Source organism: Perca flavescens, chromosome 12, assembly GCF_004354835.1.
Source record: "Perca flavescens isolate YP-PL-M2 chromosome 12, PFLA_1.0, whole genome shotgun sequence".
In the NCBI taxonomy this organism is placed as follows: domain Eukaryota; kingdom Metazoa; phylum Chordata; class Actinopteri; order Perciformes; family Percidae; genus Perca; species Perca flavescens.
In genome coordinates, this window is record NC_041342.1 from 12,859,469 (window position 1) to 12,880,151 (window position 20,683).

At 40.3% G+C, this 20,683-nt stretch overlaps 1 long non-coding RNA gene across 1 annotated transcript; it reads left to right on the top strand.

The window, feature by feature from the left end:
* Nucleotides 1-4,783: 4,783 nt before the first annotated feature.
* On the top strand, nt 4,784-7,815 carry LOC114565511 (uncharacterized). Its single transcript, XR_003693937.1, has 4 exons — nt 4,784-4,945; nt 5,501-5,687; nt 5,797-5,876; nt 6,044-7,815. It is a non-coding gene; the product is annotated as an uncharacterized LOC114565511 (long non-coding RNA).
* Nucleotides 7,816-20,683: the final 12,868 nt, after the last annotated feature.

Here is a 20,683-nt window from a genome sequence, read left to right on the forward strand (position 1 = left end):
TGCCAGAGTAATAAGAAAAACAAGAAATGATACAAATAAATGGTAACTACATGATGTTTGCAGTGCAGTGGGTTTTAAAATTAATAATTTCAATGCAATTATTTACATTTTGAATTATTTGTGAAAAATAAGAACAACAAAAAAGAGCCCTACACACATCAAACTCCAAAAGCACCTTTTGCAATAAGGGTTAACTGTTTAAGAAGAACTTTATTGATCAGAAATCATGTACAACTAAGTGATATGTGCATCGCTCCTGTTCCACCCCTCCAATCACATGAGTGTTAAGAACAGAATGATACTACACAGTACCACATCCAACATGACTTTGATACTGAACAACAATTTGATGACTGAAAGATTTATGACTGAGGTGAACTGTATCTGTCCAGAAGGCTTTAAAGGAAATGAAAATAAAGATATGTTTTAAGTGTATGTTTTTTTCATTTTGCACTTTCACTACTTTTAATATAAGTGGCACTGGGATTGCATTAAACTGTTATCTGAAGTAGAGCTGAAGATCTTTGCCCGAACCCGACGAGCTCGGTCGGGTTCGGTCTTAATTTCTATCATTTTACACAGGCTCTGGCCGGGCTCGGGCTCGGGCTTGAGCTTGCGAGGTAAATGAGCGGTCAGGTGATGTGTTTCGATTAGCGCGAAAATGGAGGCTGAGGAGGTGAAACGGAGGCGGACCTCTGGAGGACTTATTTTATTTCTTTGTTCCAACTTCAAAGTGGCTTATAGCCTATGTTAGTCACGAATACATGATGTTAAAAAAGTAGAAATTACTCATTCTTGACAAAAGGCAAAAGAGCTGTGTGCGTGCGCACATTTTAATAATTTTTTAAAAGCTGTCAATCGAAATATAGACTACTTGTCGGGCTTGGGTTGACTTCTGTCGGGCTTGGGCCTTGTAGGACCTAACTTTTAAGGCCCGATTACAGCTCTAATTAGAAGTCATGTGATCAGAGTGTCTGAATGTAACAGATGCTGACTAACTAGTGTCTGCATATGACACCATCGGCTTGTCAACTTCTCTAGCTTTGTTTGTGCTCTGATGCTGTTATCACCATATTCACAGATACTTCAGCGCTCCAGACTGGTGGCCTTGCTGGGGTTTTAGTGCCAACACCAATTCAATCAGGAGAGACTTCGTTGCAGATATGCAAACATTTATTAACAAGATAACCAAGTAAGTACAAACACAAGTTGTTTGGAGATTAGTCTCCATTGTTAAGGGGTATCTATGCAAATGTCATGGTTAAGGAAAACCAAACATCCCCCAATGGAAACCAGACACTGGTGGTGGCGAGAAAAAGCCGAAGACGAAACACAAGCCGACAGCCGGGAGGAGACCGAGGACACCGTCTAAAAGGCCTGGAGGTGGAAGGGGAGGAGGCGGGTCGCACTACAGTCTGAAAAACAACTGGCAGAAGAGAGAACAGCTTTAAAACACGGTAGTCAGCTGTGATTGGTCAGAACCTAAGTGCCCGCTCCTAATTGGTATACATAACTGTAACACCCACCGCCCAGCTGATCAGTGAAAGGGAGAGAAGCCACGTAATAGAAGTCTCCCTGTCTGAATTTACGCTGAGCTACATTAGTGTTCACTATAGACCAACCAAATTAATCACACCAAGGGCCATACATAGTAGAGTAGAGTTTACTGACATGCTTTTATTTAAAAGAAAAAGTCTAATATATTGACTGTATTATTGCATGTCTCACATAGCACTCTCACTTACGATTTGGTCGACATAAAGTCTGCAAAAAAGTCTGCAAAAAAGTACCTCAGCCATCATAGAAAAAAAAGCAACAAAAATGCTGAAAGAAAAATGTCAAAAACATTGAAGATAGCGCCAAAAACATCGGAAAAAGCGAATAATATAGCTTACTGTAATTGGAATTCTTTTTGGACATAAAGCCCTTCATTTTAAAATCCTACATCAGAATGGTTCGATATTACCCGAGTGACAGTCTGGGGGTGGTGTAGGCTACTATCACCCTGAGGTGAAATGAGTCTGGCTAAACAGGAGGTTTCATTTTTAGAGAAGCCTGAAAAAGAGTTAAACTATAGCTTTAGTTAGCAGCCTGAAAAATAGTTAAAATATGGCTTTAATTAGCAGCCTTAAAGAGTTACCTCTACAAAGTGACCTAACAAAGACATTTATTTTAAGTAAACTGAACATTAAAAAACTATTTAAAGTGCACAACCCCGCCTTGAGTGTAGAAGCCTGAAAAAGATTTACAATATAGTTTTAACTGGACATTTTCAATGCCTTTAATTTTAAAATCCTACATCAGAATGGTCCAATATGTGTGATATATCACTGTACACTCTCAGAAATAAAGGTACAGTGACGGTACAATTAAGTTCTTTAAGGTACAAATTTCACAAATGTACCATCAAAGGTACAAATATGACTCCAGCTGAGTACAAATAAGTAGGCTACCTTTCAAAAGAAAAGAGTACACAATGAATTATGCAAGCTGAAAGGTTATCGGTGGCGGCTTGTCAATGGAGGGCGCTGGGGCGCCGCCCCTATCAAAATTCCAGAAATATAAATGTAAAACAAAAATGATATAAAAATGAAATAAAAATAAATGAAATAGTTTACTCATACGATAAATAAAAACTGTCTTTAATTGGTAAACTATTTTCTATGTTTCAATATGTTCCATGGGCAGTGACGCAGTATAAATGGATGTCACTTGGTGCGTTCATGCCACCTCGGAATAACAGGGACCGCCCCCGTGGTTATGTTGTTTTTCTAACTGGCAGCGTTCACCATAGACAGTATATAATGGACCAATAGATCCCGTGTCTCTGGACGGAGACCAGTGAAGGCTATTAGAAGCACTTTTCCGGTGATCTCTTGCTTTACTGCGCAGCCTCCAACTGACAGAGACCACGTAAATGTGACGTGAGCAACGTGTCTGAAAGTTGTAAGTCTTCTGGTAGCTGTGACAAGAGAAATCTCAATCATTTCCAATCTTACAGAGACGGAGAGAGCGTAGGTATATGTAAGGAGATAACAAAAGCACAGGCTAATTATTGCTAACTAACATATAGTTAACATTAGTAATTAAACCTAAACAGCTAATGTAAGTCGAAACTGCCTGCGAGCTTCTACTGTACGTTAATTCCTCTACTGTGCGACAGTAAGTCACTTGGTTATGACACAATCGTTAGCCTATTTTTACAAAAACGTCTGCTACGGAGCCATAACGTGAGGTACAAGGTAATGGAGTCTTTTATGCATTGTCGTGTTTCTTTAGAAATAAACAATGGACAAATAGAGTCTTTAAACGCTTCAGATGTAAAGTTATTCGCAGTCAAGTGACGTAAAAAAAAATGGCGGTAAGTGTAATGCTAACAAGAGGTGATCGCTTTGTAGCAACAAAATGGCGCCATCAGAGGTTCGCGTTCTGAAGCGAAGCTTACCCCCTTGGCGTTCACATGGTCGGGATGAGTGTTCTTCTTCTTCTGTTATATTGCTGTTTGGCATAACAACTTTTTGCATGACTGCCACCAACGGTTGGCCGTAGCCTAGAGCATCAGGTGTGTGAAAACATGGAGGCCACAATAACAAAAGATTTTTGATGCTCTAGGCTACGGCCAACCGTTGGTGGCAGTCATGTAAAAAGTTGTTATGCCAAATGCCAATATAACAGAAGAAGAAGAACACTCATCCCGACCATGTGAACGCTGCCAGTCTGAAACAAACTAAACCAGGGGGGCGGTGCCTGTTATTCCCGAGGTGGCTTGAACGCAGCATAACTTTCGGCCAGCATATGACCTGAAGCTGGTCTCTTGGATTTTAAATTTGAAAAAATGCCATAAAAGAAGAAGGCCGCCGAGGACCAATCAGATCCTTCAATACCCGGAACACCAGTTTCAAACTTTGGCGGCGTTGAAATAGGCTATATCAGAGCCTGTCTATGGAGAGCCTGTTCACTCCCTATCTCACTCCCTATTAGCCCCATTGTACCAACCCGGAATTTTCCCGAGAGTGGAAGTTCTCCCCTTATTAGACATTCTCTGGCTATATGCACAGTTACTTCCTGGTTACGGACAAGCCAGCCCAATCACTTCCGGTCGTCTGTCGTCAGGTGAGCTCATATATGTCAATGGGTGAGCTTTCTGTCAGAGCCGGTGTTGTGCCGAAAAAAGACTGCCTGCCGAAATACGACTGCACGCCGCTAGAGGGCAATGTTGGTCAGTCTAAATAGTTATGTGCACCAATATTAACCAGGTTACTTGTGAAGGGCTTCAGCCCCAAATGTTTTTATTGTAGCCCCGAATGTCATTAGTCTAGTTGTTTTAAGCAACACAAAGTTTAAGTTCCCGTTTTGCTGTGACGTTAACAGTCTACATGGTTCAGGCTCAAACTCACGGAGCTCTGGAGCAGACCCGTGCGTCGCTTTGTGTGTGTGTTCCGTATATAAAATGTAGGCCTAATAATGTAAATGTAATAAATGTGACTGAGGTCTACTAAAAGTCCTGAAAAGTTTGAAAAAAATACAGAAGCCAATTGTGTGATTGTCAGACGTTGCTGTCCTGAGTTGGGGGGCAGTCACATTTCGGCAGGTCCCATATAGGCCCTTGCCAAAAAAGGACTGCACCCCCATAACTCAGGATTGCAAAGGCTGACAAAGACAAACTTTTTGGGACTTTTAGTAGACCTCATAACATGCAAGTATAGCAAATTGTGTGATTGTCAGACGTTGCTGTCCTGAGTTGGGGGGGCAGTCGTATTTCGGCAGGCAGTCTTTTTTCGGCAAACCAAAACAATGACTTTCTACACTCGTTGCCTTCAAGACTTACCCCGTGTCACTATCAACGATGTACACCGTCTTATTAAGGCCTACTCAACCACGGCATCAAGCAAAAAAGAAAAAGGATTTAAGCTGTACATAACCAGCTATATTCATGACTATGAAGGTAAGTGTACAATGTAACCGTTAACCTAACGTTAACTGAGGTTCTGCGAGAGTAGCGTTACATATCAATGACGTTAACGTTTATAATGTAACATCGAACAATATAATATAATCATGCTGAATCACATATTAGCAGTGAAATGTATGTGAGCTCCTGCTCTTTGAGATAAACAGGCTGGCAGTCATAAAAATAGTGTATTAAAGCTATGTTATGCTGGCGTAAACTAACGTTATGCCGTTACGCTAGCTGATATGTTTCTGTTTCTCAGTTTCTGACAAGAACGAGTCAGGAGAGGTGTCTTTGAGGAAAAGCGAGCGACCACACAACTTAAGTGTAGGGAAATGAGAGCAGGTTCAGTGTTGTAAAAAATGCATTTTAGGAATGAATGGTATTTGCAGTATAAGTATCAAGATATTAGTTCACCCGCACACAGCAAGTGACTAAATTCCAGTAGGTTAATACATGTACAGTATTTTAGTTATATTATACACTAACATACCCGAACATCAAAAACACATAGGTTACTTTACCAACTTGTATACATTTATTTTACAGATTGTTCTCAAAGCCTGTTGAACTGCTGGCATGCCAGTGCTCATGTGTGGCAGGGCTTGCGCTATGCAATCACATTGCAGCATTGCTGTACCAAACCTCACATTACAGCCAACAGGGAGCAATAGCTTTCCCCCCTACTCACAGCTGTACAGGGTCTAAGCAACAATGGCACAAACCCAGGACCCAGGTATTGTTTGTTTACAACACTTCCACAATTAAAATATTTCAATCAACTCTCAACAGGTTCGCACATAGGCTACATCATCCTTAAATAAGTATTGTACATTTGCTTACAGGGTTTCAAGCCTGGTCCAACAAATGAGATGGTAGTGTTGTCAGCTCGGCCCAAGGAGAGAAGAGTGGCTGAAGGAATCAGGTAACATTAGTTAAATTGAATATTTCTGCTACATTCTGTGTCTGCTGTGTCTGTCCACACACACACGCACTTAGCGTAAAGCAGCAGAACACAGATGTGTTCATTCATTTCTGATAATAATAACATTACTGCCTGTTTAACTGATCAGTTATGTTGTATGTTTTCAGGAGTAACTTATACAAAGGAGCCTGTAACCTGACCTGTGACCTTCCAGACATGTCAGTCCTTCGGTTGAATGACATCTACCAAGGCATTCCAAGGGAAACTGCTCCACTAATAACAACCATGGGAATAGCAGGGGGTGTACCATTAGTAGACAGTGCCTTTGGAAAAGTCCAAGAAGGTAGTGTTCTCTCCTACCATCTTCCAGCATGGACTCCACCAATGACACATCTACATGCGACTGCACCACCACAACCATCCTTACCTCTTGATGGTTACTCTTTGGGGCCCTCGTAGTGTTGTTTTGTGCTTAACTACCATCAGCAGCTGCACATGAAATCTCTTGAAACATCAGAGATCATGGCGCACCAACTTGAGGAAAGCACAAGACAACAGAGCACACTGAAGGAATGGCATCTTCTAAGAAAGCCACGTTGTTTAAATACTTAGACCAAGTTGTGTGTGTTCATGCATTTCTAGAGAGGTTTGCCATGTGAGAGGACAGTCCTCAGCGGAGAACCTGGCACTCAGGATTTTAGGGCCAGGTTATCAGACTGCAGAAATGAAGAGGGGTCTTCAGATGGAGCCCAAGGCTGTGGAAGAATACTATATTAGAATATATAAGAAGGATGTAAACCACTATCCTTGCGGTTTCATCATCCACCCAGATGCACCATGGCTCGGGTCATCACCAGATGGGTTGGTATACGACCCGAATGCTGAGCCTGCGTTTGGACTGCTGGAGGTGAAGTGTCCTAATGTGAGAAGCTATGTAGACTGTACGTACCTTAGGGTCTCAGATGGAGTGCTACAGCTAAAACCATCTCACACGTACTACTGGCAGGTACAGGGACAACTGCTCATTACTGGTCTGGAATGGTGTGATTTTGTTGTCTATGCAGAAGATGGCATGTTCATTCAAAGAATATATAGGGATGGCAGAATCATGAAAACAATGAAAGAAAAGGTTGATTTCTTCTATTTTTACTTTTATCTACCTATGCTTTTGGCTTGAAAAAAATCATGCCATTGACAGTACTTGTTTCAATCAGTTTTAATCAGTTAGTATTTATTTTAGGTTTTAGTGTTAATTTGATCATCCATTTCAAAAACTAATTTATCCCAGTGTCTATTAAACTCCTAAATAGCCATAAGTAAAATGAAGATCAGGCCTGCATAGATAGAGATACTTTATTAATCCCGAAGGAAATTAAGGTGTCTAATATCTTATACAAATACACATAGGCACACAGACATATGAAATCCACGTACACATACATATTACAGAAATACAAAGGAAGATATCTATAGTGTGCCCTCTCAGTAAAATTAGATTGTAGCATGTTTAAATGAGCGGTGTGCAAAAAAAGCAGAAAGGTGCAATGGTAACGTAGTGCAAGAGAGTGCCAGTGCCAACAGTATCACTCCAGTCCAGGGTAGTTTTTGACGATGGAGATTTGTAATTGTTGTACTTGTGAACTCTCTTTTTTAATTTATTTATTTTAAGTAATGTTTAACTGATGCATTGCATGACACAATGTTTGGTTTTATACACCATCAGGACCATTGTACACTCTGTTGTATGGTGTTGTACAGTATCTGATGTTTGTACATGCTGTCTGAAATGATGGACATATTTTTTTCCACTGACTGAAATGTATTTAAATTGTTGACTGTAGAACATGTCACCTTCAATTACATATTTTCTTATGTTTATTTGTATCTAAACACAGTATTGTGTAAGTGCTGCTTGTAATGACCACAGTAAAATACACGTTTTGTGAGATCCCTAAAGAAAGGCTGTGGTATCATTTTATTTTTAATTTCACTGTAGCAAAATTATATGTGGAACGGCCATCAACTGTGTTTTATATACAGTAACGGTTTTAACAAACAATAACATTAACAACTATAACAACAACAATAACTATATTCTTTGAATGCTCTGCCCTCCACAGTACCACGCCACAAAAATATTGACACCTCTACTTAGACCAAGCTTTTACAAGTGGACCATTCTGGTAATTTAATAGGAGGCATGCGACTACATACAGCTGGTTAATATTTCCAAACATGTTTAGGGGGATAACTGTGTCAAAGAATTTGTGCTTCTTCAACCGACGAATTAGCCGCTCAACATGCACCCTAAGCCGTGCAATAGACTGGGTCTCCCTGACCTCGTTTGCTGGCATTTGAGGACTTCCGGCTAGGAACGCAGGCCTGTACACTTTACAAGGCACACAGTCATCCACCAGGAAGCCTCTGTCCACCATGATTGCCATATCCGGCCTGAGCAGTTTACATAGTCCTGACTCCACAAGGATCTGCTTGTCACTGACTGAGCCAGCAAAGAGGGGAGAAACAAAGGTTACAGCACCATGAGGGGCCATGCCAATCATCCCCTTCAGTGTACAATGGGACTTGTAACTGGAATAAACTTCACTCTGGAGTAAAGGAGAGGAAGGTGTTTGGCATCTGAGCTCTGTGCAGTCCAGGATAACTGTAGTGTCTGGGTAATCTTTGAACTCTGCTGGCAAGTGCTCACTGATTTTGTTTTGGGGTATCCAAATTCGCTGTGAGCCAAGAACACAAAACAAAAAATTACTCCAGGTGTGAATGATCCTGCTAACGATAGACTGGTGTACCCCATACCGGTCAGCCAGGTCCTTCTGCTTCAGTCCAAGGGCAAGGTATTTCAGGAAGAGGAACAGTTCATCTACTGGCTGTATAGACTGTATCTGTACCATGGCTGTACTTTGCCTTGCTGAGTCACCATCTGCAGTTCTTGTTCTGGTCCCTCGAACCATGTACTGCAGTGATGGTTCGATGACCTGCCAAAACCGCATCAGGTGGTCATAAGATAAAAATCTGTAAAAAAACAAAAGTAGGTCTAGTGAATATAGGAAGCTTTTATTAAATCTACTAGTTATTATTATTGTACCATGCTCACAAGCCTACAGATGGTTAGAGGTGAACCTGTACCTTAGACAAATGGACGTGCATACAGGAAAACAAATGGTAGGCTGCATTATGCATTTTTGAATTGAACACACTAACACTATAACATAAAAAATGTAGCAGTAAAGCTAGACCAGGGGTCATCAACTACATTTTTCCAAGGTCTAGAATTTTTCTTAGACTTAACTAGATAGGCTACTTAACTAGAAAATGATCTCAGATTAGGGAACAGTTCGCTGAGGAGTGATGGTTAAAGTCTTTGATTACTGAAACGTTGTTGTAGTATGCAGTGTCCTGATTGGTGGAAAATGCTTGCAGAAAGAAAGGCCTGTTTACGCCTGTAGAACAGGTAGGTGGGTACTAAGTATGTAGGCTACCTTTTAATCATGGAGGGTTTATTGTAGGCTAATTACAGTAACGAGTGTAGCGTTTGTTCATCTGCGCCAGCAGCTGTAAATAATCATCGCTACGGTTTCCAGTCAGTTACATGTGCTGCGTTAAGTAACGCACACACCTCGGCTCTGCTGTGTGTGTGTGTGTGTGTGTGTGTGTGTGTGTGTGTGTGTGTGTGTGTGTGTGTGTGTGTGTGTGTGTAGCGCGGGTATCGCTGTTCAGAATCCCGCCTATGTCGAGCCCTGAATAGTTTAGCAGGTATTATAATAGTATAGTCTATTAAATTACGAAAAAAGCTTTACACACCTTGTGTAAAAACGAATGTCTGTGTCCGAGCCACCAAATCGCTGTAACCCGAAACGTTGCGTGAGTTGACAGCTGCTCCAGCTGCTGCCTCAGCTGGGCAACTTCATCCCGGAGACTCTCATTCTCAGAGACCACCGAGTCCACAAACGCAGGGTCCGGCCTTGAACAATAATCATGATCGTTGGCACAAAGAGTGCAGCAACTTTGTCGGTCTCCATCCTCTCTGGTCTGGCTCTGATCCGCTCCTGTACCCCAAGTCTTACTTTTCCGAGAGAGAAGTTATTCCAGGGAAACAAGACAGGAACGGCGCCTGGCTTTAGCCTCCTTCTACCCCCTTCGACGTCCTCTGATACAAAGTGTCTACTGCACACTCGAGTGTGTGGTGAGAGATAACAAACTTTTCTCTTCTGATCTTCACAATCCATTGTTGACGTCGTTGATGGTCAGAGGGGAAAGTATGGAAGCTCAAAGACGAATTCAATTTTGCTGACGATGAACACAGAGGGACACAGCAGTGCTCAGCTGTCGTTCCCTCACGACGCTGAAATTTATACGACTTTCTCATCTCTCCATCACTTATGTATTAGACCTACTGCTAAGAAATAACTATATAACTATACTAAACTACTATACTTCGCTACTATAATATAGAATTACTGTCCTGTCCTGGTTGTTTTCTACCTCATAAATGTCCTATAAAGATGCTGCGGTTGGTGGCTGTTGCTGTCAGAGCCTGTCTATGGAGAGCCTCTTCACTCCCTATCTCACTCCCTATTAGCCCCATTGTACCAACCCGGAATTTTCCCGAGAGTGGAAGTTCTCCCCTTATTAGACATTCTCTGGTTGCTGTGCTGACATTCCACCGGAAGTGAATGAGCTGGCTTACATTAATGCGGAAGTTCTAAAGAGCCTTGATAAAGCCTATTGGCGTTATGCTGCCACTACCTGGATCAGTAAGGAATGACATCTGCAATGAAAATCAACTTTGGAAATTGGAAATCACAAACAGTAGGTTTTGTGATAGTATTCTTTATTGCATATAACTTGCTTATAACTAGTAGGCTCTGTGGATGTATGTGTAGGCCATTAGAAATCATTTTGAGAAAGCTATTATACTTTTTGTGACATTATACTTTTGCACCGCAAGGGTACACTTCAGAGAGAAGCACACTATACTTTACTACACTTCTTTTATGTCACCACTTTGCAGAAAGAGTTTATATGCAAAAAGATATGATGAGCTTATAATATTTAATGCACTCTTAATCATGTATAGCCTACTTGCCACCATGTGTAGCCTAGTGATTAGATTTCTCACAACAATAAACTACTTGTTACAGCTGATATGTTTGATAAACCTATTGCAAAGTTCTCATATTTAAAATCCAGGAGTAACAGTAATGTGATGCCAATGACAGAATATAATATGTTTACATATAAGAGCTTGATAGATGATAGACATGATAGAGCTTAACCTAATTTAAATCGGTTTTGTGGAAAATACTTTTCTGAAAATAATGCTTGTTTACTGAATGCCCCTGTCCTAAATTGTAATCTGACTTTATGAGATATTACAGTTTTCAGATCAGGTGAACATGACATAATTATGTAACAAAAACAACACATTTAAAACTGTAAAACATTAATATAGATAAGTATGGTGGCAATTTCCCCTGTAGTACATTTACTTCCAAATGTTACAGTTCATGACAGTGTTGCTGTCACCAACACGTCCCCTTCCCTTCTGTAAACACATGCCTCCAGCCTCAGTCAAAATGATATAGACCAGTGTCCTGAAATGTATCAAATCAAATATTATTGGTATTAATTTTGTCTTGCATCACAAGGACTTTTTGTCATTTATTACATTATTGTCTAATATAATTTATCATATTGAGTTTGTTACTGCACAGTTAAATGTGCTGTTTCTTAAAAAGCAAAATAGCACATACACTGTAGTAGCCTAAATACGTTTTCATAACAATAAAAAAAAGGTATTTTGTATATAAATCACTGCTGACTTATATTTATGGTTGGGTGATGTGTACTGTGAGACAAAAGAAATGTGTCAAGTGTCAGTGGTTTTACTATGCTGTGCATACAAAGGCACTGGATCCATCCCTTTTTTATTTTTAATATTCCTCATTGTAGGTCACTGAGGGCAATGTTACAAATCAGCTGTGAACTGTGAATCCATGACTCTTACTTACACAGTAACTTTTAACTGCTTCCTGATCAGGCCACAGTTGTGCCCAAATTCTGCCAAATTCTAATCTATTTAGCCTATTGCATTTCATCCATGTGACCACAGGAATCCTGTGTTTGTCCACATGCTCCCTCTCTTCCCACACCCATTGCAAATCAGGCACAACAGTTCAGTCCCCCATGACATCAACAATCAGGGACAGCTGGAGAATGACCCATAATGCAGTTCAGACTTGCCTTCAACGTGGGAGGCTTTCCATTTTTCCTCTTTTTCTTTTTGCCCCCCAGCCTCCTCCACTCCTCCATGCCCACACCCTCTAAGCCTCCAAACCTCCTAACTATACACACGCTGGACTTATGTATACACATTCCCCGCAAGCGAACGCTGACACATGACAAATCAAAGGTCTAATAAACAGCTTGTGCTGAACAATTTTCCCCCCACCACCAAAGGATGAAAAATAAACAAATCCCTGTCGGTTTGGCCCAGCCAGGCCATTTGGTAGGTCTGTCTGTCGATGACTGGGTGGCCCAGGGCTGCTTGGTGTGAGGCCTGGGATGGAGCCACAACTGTTTCCTGTGAACGGCCCAACCCCCAGAACCTCTCCACAACTTGCTTAGTGGGTGGTATTCCCCTCCTCCTTCTTTTCCTCACATCCCCCAAACCCATACACCCTCCTCTCCCCTTCTTTACTCTGAGTGCTCCTCCCCCCTTTTCCTCCCCTCCAGTCAGTCAGTCCATCCATTCTTACAGCTTTAGTCTGAGGCTAAACACTTCCTCAGAGTGGATGGAGTCCTCAGAGTGGATGGAGTAGGCTAAACAAGTTTTTTTTTTAAACTGCTGTGTCTGTGTGTTTACATGGTCCCGTCTGCGTGTTTTTGTACACGTGTCAGCTCTATAATGACATTAATTGCGATGACATTGTTTAAAATGATGCCACGTGGACACTTGAGCCACAATATTTTTCTCTTTTATATGTCTCTTTGAAATGAATGAATGAAATCTAGTAGTAAACCTGAAACTTCCTGTTTTAAATTATAGTCTACAAAGAGGGAGATTAAACAGCAGTGGATGTGTGTGCATCCTTAAACGTTATGACACTTTGAACTTCTATGGTATTTGAATTCATGCAATTATTCATGATATCTTTACTGGTTTCAAGTTAGTCATTTAAGTGTCTCCATGTGTATGTCTGTCTCTGATAAGTCTATATCACATCTGAGTATTCTGGTGGTCTTTACCTATTGACAGCTTTTTACATGAAGGCCAGGTCATAGAAACACACAATGTGAAGTGGCAGCCATTATGGTGATGATGAATGTTTCAGTTATTCTTCTCAGCTGTATAAGGCAATGTGCATGTATACTGTACATTTGTGCTAACAGCTAGATGTCATAGCAACTACAACAGCTGTAGCTTTTGGTTTTGTTAGTTTTTGTGTGCATTCATTGGGAATTGCAGAAGAGTTTGAAATCTTGCTCAGCATGTCATGAATTAAAAGTATCCATTTAATTCCATCTATACACTGGATGGAAATTAATTTCCCTCAGACAAACTCTGTGACACAATGCTTTGCTCATGCTGATAAGGATTAAATATTTCACTGGGAAGAAGTTCTTCCTAAACGGTAGTCTCTTTAGTCCCTGCACCAGCATGCTGTGTGGATATTGCAGTCATGGAAAAGCAGCAGCACAATTTTGAGGTGCTTGCTTCTCAGTCTGGAGGGTCTTGGTGGTTGATTTTGAGTGAGAGGGGCCTTGTATCTGTTGGCCCTGAGTCTGTTTAACTGCTCCCCTTTTTCCATCTGTCCAAAAGCATATTTTCTCAGTGTATAGAAAATTGGCAGAGGCCATGGCTCTGTTCCCCTATACAGACTAAACAAACACACACACACACGTGCATACGGTACATGAGCTAAGCACACTTAAGAACCACCCAGGACGGCTGACAGACTCTGAGAGGAGCGGTGAGAGGAACAACGAAGAAAAAATGATTGAAGAAGACTACTGATTCTTATACTCTCCTGTCACTTTTTTTAAATTACGTAATTGTTTCGACAAACATAGCATTTGATATCCATAATTTACGTCTCTAGAATGGCTTTAATATTTGGATGTCGATTTTTGACAGCCACTACTCGCAGTGATGCTGGAATACAGACCAATAGGATGGTGAAGGGAAGATTAAAGAAAGAATGTATATGTTGTTTAGCTTGAAAATAAATGGTAAAACTAAAAAGTTAGTTTTCTACCAAATAGTTTGTATCTTATTTAAAGGAAACCCTATCTCACATCTCTGTAATATTAGGATATTAGGATGTCGATGTTGCATTGTACAAAATGGCCAGCAGAGAGCAATATAGCTACAAACACTAAGAGCAACATGCAGGCATTGACAGCAAACTCAGGACTTGGAAATAAAAGCATAAACTGGGCCAATATTAGAATATAACTTTTATATGTGTACTTTTCTATAGTGTCAACCAGTTGATGGTCTGGTGTGATTAATGTTTCATAACTGAACTTAGTGTGCGTCCAACATAGCTACAGCAGGGATGTAAAACTTTGACGGCCAAGAAGCCAAACTGAGCAAATACTGAGTGAGTTGGGACCTTTCGCTCATTAAAGCATGTTAGTATTCTTGGCATGTGGGGATCCACTGAAACATGCCAGTGACCCATTTTGGTTCCCGGCCCATCGTTTAAGAAAAGCTGCCATATAGACTAAGCTTACTCTTCAAACACATCATTTAAAGCAGTGAAGTAGTTCAGTAAGCTCTGTCACACAGATCATGCCCCAGTTAGCCCAGCTGGCAAATTTGATTTGTTATTTTTATAATGCTTTTTATTTATTTGGTCTGCAGTAAAGATCGGTCTAGGTAGTGCACACAGCTGCAGTTACAGTATAGCAATGGCTTGTCTGTCTACAGGTTGGTTACTTCTACGGTACCACACATTACTGATAGCAATCATTTGAAACTGTGTCCTACCAAAGTTGATTTATGAGAGTAATAAGAATCACTTTAGTTGATGCAGAGAACAGTCTTTGTGTTAATGATTAACTAGTAATACATTTCACTTCACACAGATAGCCTTACATTACAGTATCAAGCAGCAAATTAGTCTGTGGACAGAGTGAATGAAATGCTTCATTAAACAAAAGCAAGGCTTGATGCAGACTAACTTCTGCGACCCATTTCAAAACCTGCTAATCCTCATTGACCAATCCTCCTCTCTGGTCTTCATGTTCATTTAATACAAGCAGCATTAAATGCAGACTGTAATCACTTCCAAAATTTGTTTAACTGTAACTATGCCCCCTGTTGGTCACAGCACGTTGCAGATGTTGGATGACACAATCATTGCAGCATTGTGTAGCCTATTCCCAATTAGTCTATGTCCATAACTGCTCCTCACATCTCTGCAGGGTAAATTCAATACTGAGGTTGCACAACTAAAACAACCATTGAACGTACACATGTTCTACCAAAACAAGTTCCTTCCTGAGGTTATTTTGCACTCAGCACCGCCCAAGACGATTGTGATTGGTCTAAAGAAATGCCAATAAACCAGAGCATGTTTTTCTCCCATCCCAGAATGTTGTGTGGACTAGCCAGACCCTCCTCCGCAGCACTGTGGAGGAAGGTCTGGCAATCCGAGACTAATTCCCAATAAAACCATAAAATATATGAAATATATATGTCTAAAAAGCAATATTTGCACTAGTAAGAAGAACTTTTATAACCAATTACAGAATTGGCAACACCAGTTTTGATATTTAAAGTGATATAATCTGACATTTTTAGTAAATAATAAGACACGTAGGACACTTTTAGGGCTCTTTTAGGACACTTTTAGGACATTAAGGTCTTGTGTGCTGTATTGAATGCCATTAGTGTTATTGCTTTACACCCACAGCCACACACACATGTTCAGTCACAGAGTGCAACTCTTGGTTTCTCTGTTTCTCCATTTGGTCAGTAACTAGTCCACAGGGCCACTCTGTCACTCACAATTTCCCTGTTGGTCTTCATCAGTTTTCCATGTCAAACCACTGAGCACAGAGAAGGCTACTTCACTGCTAAAAAATAAGAAAGACAAATTAGACTACGACTTTAATCCTTTCCATTGAAACTTTAGTGACAAAATAAAAATGTATCTGAAACAAAGTTGTATCCTTGACTATGAAATTAGCCCATAAATGCTATTCTTGAATTCACTTCTTGAATTCGTTTCTTCATGTGAACGATAAAGGTTGAGATACTGCAGGCCTGCACACAACCTCTTCAAGGGAACACCAGTCATAACCACAAACCATGAATAGTGCAGAAATGTGTCAGTGTGCTTTTGAAATTAATCCTTAAAACCCACCACTGTTTCTTTGTTTCTTTTTTTATGGGACTCACCAGAGAAGTCATATGTTTGCTTGCATAGTGCAGGGCACAACATGTAGACCCCAAGTTATTAAAAAGAAAAAATACTCACATACCCAGTTTTACAGCCTTCCCTGAAACCATGACCATGATGCAAACATTACCATCTTATCAAGTCATTTGTGTCTATCACTAATTCCTAAAAGCCTTATTTTCCTACATTAAGAGAATAAATCTGCCAGTGCGGTTAGAAAAATGCAAAATGATCCTATACACACCAGGATAATATTTTCATGTTGTGGAATTAAAGCTAAGGGTCATCTTTGCAAAAAGGATTGATTTAGCTTGGATAAAAGTTGTCTGCATTTATAATTAGCTGCATATTTTTTGGCAAAACTACCTTGGCTCATCATAAGTAATGTGCTGTTTGTTAAGAAAATCAGCAAGCCTTCCATTTGAGACAAATGGAAGACTATACTTACCATGATCAAGAAAGCTGAACTGACATAGGGGAAAAAGTTTAAAAAAAACTTTATGAATAAAAAAATACAGAAATAAAGAAACCACAGCACTGGCCACACTGTGAGTTCTGAAGTGTGGTTAAAAAACACCACACTTTGGTTTATTATCAAAGCTATCACCATCATTAAAAACAAAAGATTGGGAATAGTAATCTTGCACATTACCACTTACACCTCACAGTGACACAATCATTTTAGTGTTGTGTATTAAGGCAGCATACATATATTGATGTATTTATTCAAAGTTAAATTAATTGAATGACCTAACTTTCCTATATTATTTCCAAATGTACTTGTTTGTGATCGTTACTGGGTACTCAACTAAGTGGACCTGTGCTTGTTAGCTACGTAACCCTTACAGTACTCTAATAAGATACACTGTTAGTTTTATCGTTAGTGCTCCACAAATGTGTTAATGCCATTGTTTGCCTTTTCCATTGCATAGACAATCATTTGGCAGACCCTGCAAACAATATTAAAAAAACACGCTTATGCATGGTGTCAATTACAGTTTATCCTCTGGTTTGCCTAACTTGCTTTAGAGTAAGGCTCTGCCTTATTACTCCCCAGCCTGCCCCAGTCATCCTCCTCCTCCTCCTCCTCCTTCTCTCCTCTTCACCACATGAAATGGCTGTCTGTGCCAGCCTAGCGCTGAGCCTTCATTAGCTTTTACTACCCCACTTGGATGTGTTTAGCTTTTCTCTTTTTCTTTGCCTCTCTGTGTGTCTGACTGTGTCTGACTGTGTGTGTGTGTGTGTGTGTGTGTGTGTGTGTGTGTGTGTGTGTGTGTGTGTGTGTGTGTGTGTGTGTGTGTGTGTGTGTGTGTGTGTGTGTGTGTCACCCTCTGTATGTGTCTGTGTCTGCATATGTTTAATTACCAACCCCCGCCCTCCCTTTGGAGTACCCCTCAATGCCATGCCACCATATCATTACACTGTGGCTACAATTTAAACTTCAGTCACACACACACACACACACACACACACACACACACACACACACACACACACACACACACACACACCAACATACTCTGGCTGTAAAGAGAGACAGTGGGGTACTCTAGAGAGCTGCTTTAGCTCCTTTCTTCTCCCTTAAAATGGAGTTCTCAAATGGAAACACACACAAAGAGAGTGATGAGGAGAAAGAGGGCCAACATGAAAAACACAAAACAAAAAATGCAATGCTGCAGAGCACTACAGCACAACGCATCTCGACTGATCTAAACTACGGCTGGTGTTCAAACTGTTATTGTTTGAACTAAACAAACCACTTATAAACACAAGGCCTCTGCCTTACGAGGCTCATATTTAGGCCCTTCTGTAAACAGCAAAGCACAGAATGAATCAATTAAAAGGGCATTACGCTGGTTCCTGTTTATTTAAAACATGTTTACACTATTCGGGCCCTCCCGCCTGTCTGCATGATTGCCTGGAACTTCGTATTCCTCCTCCTCCTCCTGCCACCCCTCAATAGTCCCGGTCACGGCCAAGGTATATCATCAAGTGATCACACACACACACACACACACACACACACACACACACACACACACACACACACACAGAGTATAGATTACAAACACATTTGTTATGTTGAAGAGCGTTTTCAACAAATATTGATCTCGTTCTTCCTGTGAGAGATGATTAGAAGAACTCAGGGCAACAATCCGGTGCAGTGTGCAATCACAGCTGGAACATATATATATATATATATATATATATATATATATATATATATATATATATATATATATATATATATATATATATAAATACAGGCAGCAGTAGAGAAACTATACTCTCAAAGGTGTTTTTTTTCGTTTTAGAGAATAGGCACAAAATGGCGAGAGAGCAAATGATTGCAGCGAAATTAACATGTGCATGCTTTTGGTTAAAACATCTGACAGTAGATTATTTAGAATGCTACATTAAAAAAGTCTACAAATGGCTTCTTAACAGTAAGTTAAAGTGACCTATGTCTTAAGCTATTGGTCATTGCAATCATATACATCATTAGCTGACTGACAGCTTTAAAAAAACATTCATATTTATTTATTTTTTAAATAATTTATCACTGTATGGAGGCCGGCAAGAGAGTTCTTGTATTGAAACAAAGCATTGCTGTGGATGTGGAGAGAAACAATCCCCATTCCCCGGATTTGTGTGGTATGTCACCCTGAAGTCTGCTTTCTCACTGGCTTTACAGCTAATTCCCCCATTCTTCTCTGCTGCGCTTAGTGCAAAAGCACAAACACATACACCACCCCCTGCTTCACACAGACACGCATGCCAGTGCATGTTTTTCCACAAACACACACATACACACACACATACACACTCACACTCACACTTTTCTTCACTTTTCTTCACTTTTCTTCACTTTTCTTCCACTAATCAGCCCTATTGAATTCTAGCAACAATGGGCGCTCATCCTTGGGCCACCCAAGCAGTGCACACACTCACACACACATGCATACAAACAAACACCAGCATCACCAGATCACGAGTTCAGTCTTTTGTTCCTTCATTGTGTTTTCTTTTCCTTCATTGATCTCACCTTCACACACAGGTCAGGAGTTGGCAGTGGGAGAGATCGTGTTATCTGGACTATCAACTGCTATCTGGGCCCACACACTGCACTCGCAGACAGAAAAGAGGGAGCTAGCTCTATAAATCACAGCTACAGTAGCTCACAAAAGTGAATACACCCCTCACATTTTAGTAAATATTTCATTATATCTTTTAATGGTACAACACTGAAGAAATTACACTTTGCTACAATGTAAAGTATTAAGTGTACAGCTTGTATACCAGTGTAAATGTGCTGTCCCCTCAAAATAACTTAACACACAGCCATTAATGTCTAAACCGCTGGCAACAAAAGTGAGTACACCCCTATGTTAAATTCCCATAGAGGCAGGCAGATTTTTATTTTTAAAGGCCAGTTATTTCATGGATCCAGGATACTATGCATCCTGATAAAGTTCCCTTGGCCTTTGGAATTAAAATAGCCCCACTTCATCACATACCCTTCACCATACCTACAGATTGGCATGGGGTACTATATAATAAAAATTTGCCTGCCTCTATGGGATTTTAACATAGGGGTGTACTGACTTTTGTTGCCAGCGGTTTAGACATTAATGGCTGTGTGTTGAGTTATTTTGAGGGGACAGCACATTTACACTGGTATACAAGCTGTACACTTAATACTTTACCTTGTAGCAAAGAGTAATTTCTTCAGTGTTGTCCCATTAAAAGATATAATGACATATTTATTAAAATGTGAGGGATGTACTCACTTTTGTGAGATACTGTACATCCACTGCTCTCTCTCACTCATGTAGATTTACTGCAAGGTTGTATGTTCATGCTGCCTGTGATTCTATTATGCTATACTGTAGACTGTAATGTTCCATTGTTGTTATCTTATTTCACTTTTCTCTGTTACCCTAATTTCACTTCTAAGAAATATGTCCAATAATGTGCCTTGGAATGGTTGAAGGAAGCCGGAGCCCCAGAAAGTGCAATTATTATAACTTACATCACTAAATTCTGTTTTTTGGCTGAAGTGTTTTAGCAATAATTGTGCCAATGATAGAGGAGACAGATAAGAGGGACAGAGAGAAAATTATATTGAACTGTTTTTGTACTGCTCTGTCACAGCAAGTGAATTAATTCCATAGATTTATACAATCATGTGATCAACACTGCTTCACACACACACACACACACACACACACACACACACACACACACACACACACACACACACACACACACACACACACACACACACACAGTAATTCATGTGAGAATGCAGATGGCGTATATTAGAAACATCTTGACACCACATTCATGTGATGGCAGAATTTTCTTTAAGGTCTT